The sequence below is a fragment of the Acyrthosiphon pisum genome, chromosome X, assembly GCF_005508785.2.
Source record: "Acyrthosiphon pisum isolate AL4f chromosome X, pea_aphid_22Mar2018_4r6ur, whole genome shotgun sequence".
Classification (NCBI taxonomy): Eukaryota; Metazoa; Arthropoda; class Insecta; order Hemiptera; family Aphididae; genus Acyrthosiphon; species Acyrthosiphon pisum.
In genome coordinates, this window is record NC_042493.1 from 121,343,150 (window position 1) to 121,349,327 (window position 6,178).

Genomic DNA, 6,178 nt, shown 5'->3' on the forward strand with positions numbered 1-6,178 from the left:
TTTTACGATACCTATATTTATTTTCATGTAAATAATGAGCATTTTCAATTATTAAATTTTTACATAATCGTAATTCATAATTCATTGAAAAATTAAAATATCGTAAGAAACCAACAAGAGAACACATATAATGTTGTTATTTAAAAGTTTGATAATAGGTCAATACACTCTTATATCAAAACTAACAGTACCCTATCGAAAAATTATATTAAGTGTGTAAGACGGAAGCCACACATATGGGTGTGACGTCCACGTAAGGTGACATTTTAATCCATTTTTTCGTTGAATATAATAATATGGTATGTGCATGTTTTGTAAAAAAATGTATTTTTCATTAAGAGGCCTCACTACCACGTCTTTTTTGTCAAAAACTACTGACTTTAATTCCAACGACACGTGTCGACAATTATCACGATTTTTATTCTGAAAAAATATTCAAAAAATAATCCGAATGGATTGTCCGTAGTATATACAAGGGGAACAGTCGAACCACATTTTTAATTTTTGTAATTTAAAATGGAATAAGAATTGTAAAAAATTCAAAAAAATTCAGAATTTCCAACTTAAATATTTAGTATACAATACTAAAAATGTACCTCGACCGATGCCTCGTAGATGTTGTGGAAAAAAGAATATTTTGTCCGAATGCAAATCGAGTTAATCGTTGCGACGTATTGTTGGAATTAGAATCGTGTGTTTGAGTGAAAAATAAACATTTTTTTTATGATCACTATATTACATACTGATATGTGCGTGCGAGTGCTTGTAGAACCCTCAGTGCCGCTACAATTGACCCGCATGGACGCCACACACACTAATAATCATTTACGACTAACGCATAGATCTCGGGTAGCAACAACGAGATTAGAAATTGCCTAAATGATTCTCCTTAAATCAATGCGATGGCGAGGCCCCTTAAGTTTTTATTTTAAATTGTTTGCTTAGAATCACAAAAGTATGTACCTACCTATATCGTTTATACGTTTTTGGGTAGGTATTTAAGCGTTATACAATTTAAATGTTTAATGATATTGTACGTAATAATATTTAATGGTAGAATAAAATTATAAACTATAATTTATTTTTTAAATACATTTTATTGTCATTTTTTTTTTATGTAAAAACTATAAAGACATTTATAGAACTTAAAGGTCAGGTTTTGTCAAAATTTGAACTTTAAATGCTTATGAAAATAATCTTGGCTATGGAATTTCAAAATTTTAAAATTAAAAAAATTAAATTAAATTAATAAGATAATTGAGTTACCTACCTACTTTACTCGTAACTCAAATAAAATTATAATGACAGTTATTTATTCTTCAATCAATTAAGTTAAATAAAAAATAATGGATGTATTAAATTTGAATTCATGCATACACAATCATGTAGGCATACGTTAAACAATTCTGAGAGAAGATCTGAGAGAACAATATAAAGAAGTATATCAGCTTATAATTGTTCATAAGTATATTTTAGAATTTTATTGTGATTAAAGTAATTTATATTACTAGGTATTAGGCATTAGTAAATAGTAATACACTAATACAGTAAATTCATACATTTTTTATTTTTATCGTTAAGGATTGATATTTGAAACAAGATTTCTAAAATTCTAAATTTTTAAGTTCATACTTTTACTTTAATCTATAAATAAATGAAAACATTCTTTTTATAGATATTTTATGTTCAAATTTGGACGAAATTAGAAGTTTAAACAAAGACTTTTAGTTATTTTGTTGTATATTATAAAAATATTATTTGTAGGTATTTTTGAAGTATATCATTATATTCTATACACACAATTGATTTTTCAAAAATGAATTCAACCTACCGTATAAATATAGTTAATCCTTTGCTAAAAAAAAAATGAACTTTTTATACATTTTAACTAGTCACTATTTATTTTTATAAGCATTTAAAGTTCAAATATTCACAAAATACGAAAAAAATGACGAAAATTTGCAAATTATTTTGAGTTGGATATTCATAAAATTTTTTTTTTTAAATCTAAGATTTGAAAATGTAATACAATATTCCTCATAAGTTACTCTACCTTTATCAAAAAAAAAAAAATGTCTAAAATAAAGTTAAATAGAATTTTTATGAGTGTTCGAAATTCATATTTTTACAACATTTGATATTCATTCGTAATCTCAGTTTTCTTATTTTGTTGTAATTAAAAATAAATGACTGTAGATACTTGAAAATTTCACTGAATGTTTATAATAGCCTTTTCTATATCCCATACAATTTTGAAAATAATTCGACTCTTTTTGTGAATGGTCCGCATTTCAAATTTTAATTGTTTTAGTTTTTTTTTCCATCAATATCAATAAAATTTTAGTTTTTGGGTAAAAAAGCATAAACATTCAATACAAGGCTCCTGATATAATATTACAAAATATTATAAATACATAGGCACAATTTTTTTTTATAAGCATTTAAAGCTCAAATTTTAAATTTTATAATTATTTTGTAGTTAAAAATTTATAAAATGTTCAACTTTTATAGCTAAGGATTGAATTTGAACACAAAGTTCCACGTAAATAGGTTATATATAAATTAATTTATTCACAATAATATTATCAAATATACTTAGTTATATCATAGGCTGACCGACCGTTTTCCCTCAGAATCGTTTTTCTTATACAATGATATTATATCATTGAATTCAAATTTAACCCCATCCATTACATTGATCCACTTGTAACCTACTGTACTGCAGAGTGACACTCACTTCCCCATTTTTTTTTAAATTGAATAGGTATTAATACTATGGAAATAATACTAAAAAAAAAGTAATCGGTATATTTATGGACTTAAGTAAAGCCTTCCACTCTGTTTGCCATAGTAAATTAATCTACTACCTAGACAAAATTGGCATCAAACACAATGCATTGAATTTATTTAAATATTATTTAGAACACAGAACTCACAAAGTCCAAATAGACAATGTTATAAGCTCCTGTAAAACAATGTCCTTAGGGGTACCGCAAGGCACAGTACTATCCCCAATATTATATATTATATACGTCACAGGTTTATCGAACCTACAAATTGATGGTAGCCTATACTCTTATGCAGATGATACAGCTTTACTGATATCTGATAACACTTGGGACTCAGTAACAAAAAACCAGAAAAATCCTTAAAAAAAGTCGTTACTTGGTTTTCAAACCATAATTTAACTCTTAATAATAACAAAACAGTCTTTATAACATTTTCAAATATCTCAAGAACATCACCAAACTTTTTTACTTTAAAGACTCATGCCCAAAACTGTAATCAGAATAATATACAATGTAATTGCCCTATCATTCAAAAGACTAATCAAACCAAATACTTGGGAGTTACATTCGACCAACATCTACGTTGGAACGTGCATACCGCTGAACTTAATTTAAAATTACGAAAACTGTATGCCTTTTATAATATGGCTAAACACTTTCTTAACACACATTGATTAAAAAATACTTACTTTGCCCTATCACAGTCCATAATAGAATACAGAGGATTTAATCTACTTACATTTTTGATATACGTTTAATAAGTCTTAGTTCATTTTTGAATTAACTACAGCTCGTCCCGTCTACAATTTGGACTATATTTCAGCACCTGTGGCGGTGGAATCCCGTCCTGTTTCTACAATACTTTATATTGCAAACGATTCAGTTAAAATAGCTATCATTCTTTCTACTGAACCAAATATAGCACGATGTATGATTACTGAGCGTTTCTTTTCTCCTGATTCACTACAGCAAAATGTATGAATTGTAAAATTATCATTGGATAATTTATAAATTAACTGTTGGCATATGCTAACATTAAGTTAAGATTTTAAATTAAATACCTGATAAAGTTTAAATTAAACCGAATTGGGAGCTGGAAATCAAGTTGTATGGTAGCACATTGATGTTGGCGTTTTAAAGCATCCGAAATAGTTATATCAATTTTTGGTCCGTAGAAAGCACCATCTACTGGATTTAATGTCCATGGTTTACAAAATAAATTTAAGCTATCAGCTAATTGCTATTAAAATGTGTAAAGAAAAATTAAAATTAAATAATTTATGTAAGCCAAATAAATTACTAATTACATTATATTAGAAATTTTGAAATCTACTCTGTATAAATAAAATGTTAACTTTTAACCTTTTCAGCATTTTTCAACATTTCCAACTCCCCTAAATACTTTTCAGGTCTTGCAGATAAACGAAATTGGAATGTAAATCTAAATACAGTATATACATGACGTAAAAAGTCTAATGAACTCATCATTTCTTGACCAATCTAGATCAAATAATAATAAATTAATATAATTGAATATTCCATGTAATTTGATTTTGTCTAACTTCTTCAGTAGTACAAAATATGTGAGCATCGTCTAGCTGAAAACGTTGAACATGTGTTAATCCTGTTAAAGCCCCTAATAACTCATTACGCTGAATTACACGAAAGTCTGCCATGAGTCTCTCCATGATCTATTAAAATGATCAAACATTAAACTGTAAGCGATTGTATAATATTTTACATTTTAACAGATTATTTTTTGTTCTTCATTTCAACAGCAAAATTGGACTTGTTATTTAATTAATAAGATAAAAAAAAAATCTTTTAATGTATTTACCAATGGACAGCACAATTCATTGGTTTCAGAACATATGTATCTTTCCTAACATCAAATGAAAACATGTTTTCCTGGAAATAAAATTATTAACATTTACAATTAACAATTAACTAAGCAAAATATGAGATATGTTAAGTGTACCATAAAGTTCTCAGTTCAAGTAAAATGTTTTTAAGCAAATAAAACATTTTTTTGAATATATAAAGACAAAGTTATAGTGAATATATTATATAAGTTAGTGATTTTTACTTATCTTTGCACATAATATTATAAGATTTATGCCTAGAAGCAAAAAAGATCTTTAAACATTTAACGGACTGTTAGTCATTTTAATGTCTTGCTAAACAAATTTGTTCTTTAGATATTTAAGAGTCTGTTAAATAAGAGTCTATCACACGATATCAGATTGTTCAATTTTAAAAACTGTTAAAATATGTTACCAGTAATTAATTAGTTATTACATATTACTGATTATAATTTTATCAATAACAATTAACGATAACAACCTTACTATATGAACTCAGCTGTTAATAAGTATATTTTAAATAAATGTGTATTGCAATGTAACATTGATTTAACGAACCATTAGCTAATCATTTGTTAGTTATTTAATGATTGACTTTTATGCAATCGGGCATAATACAAATAAAATTGAATGATTTAATCATTTATTTAAACCTCTTTTCTCCTTCAAAGAAAGGCTGAAAAGAAACTAGGTTAACTTACTGTATAATATGTCCAATGACCAGATTTTTCCCATAACTTAACATTGTAAATATTCGGCGATACTACTTTTTGGAATCCACGTTTTCTGTATTCACTTTTAATGAACTCAATTAAAGTAAGTATTATAAATATGCACACCTTTTGGTTGGAAGAAACAAGATCCTGGACTTAATTCATGGAAGATAAATAGTTCTTGTTCCTAGCATAATATAATTACAAATACAATTAGATTCTATTCACTTAATTTTATCACAATCATAATAATAATACAGACTCTTCCAATTTTACGATGGTCTCTTCTAGCAGCTTCTTCTTGGAATTTTTCCTATTCTTTCATTTGCTTATGGTCCAAAAATGAAATACCATAGACACATTACAATGCTTCAGCCATGGAATTTCCTTCCCAATAAGTAGCGGAATTCTGCAATAAAAATATATCAGGCAAATGAAAAATATGTTATTTCTATAGTAATACAATAAACATTAATATAAAATAAACATTAATAAAAAAAAAGGTCATATTTACTTTGATAACTTTAAAGGCTTTGACTTTGCCTGTATGACAAATATCTCATAAAGGTCCCCTGCATAAATCAATTAATGGCACACATCGGTAAACAGTAGTTGTTGGTGTTGTAACTTTTTTGTGAAGGATCCTCACTTTAAATTCATTGTACTATTCAATGAACATTTGTGATGAATGGCTGACGACAAAGCTCCATTGGATTACTTTTTACGGGGCTTCAGCCCTCTCCTCAAAATTGTTAGGCTATAATTGAGCTATTGGGTAAAATACATTATACATGCATATAGTGATAACCGTCGA

At 27.0% G+C, this 6,178-nt stretch overlaps 1 pseudogene; it reads right to left on the minus strand.

Annotated features, from left to right (window-relative positions):
* Positions 1 to 3,652: 3,652 nt before the first annotated feature.
* The window catches only part of LOC100168699, a 7,199-nt pseudogene continuing 4,673 nt past the window's right edge, over positions 3,653 to 6,178 (minus strand).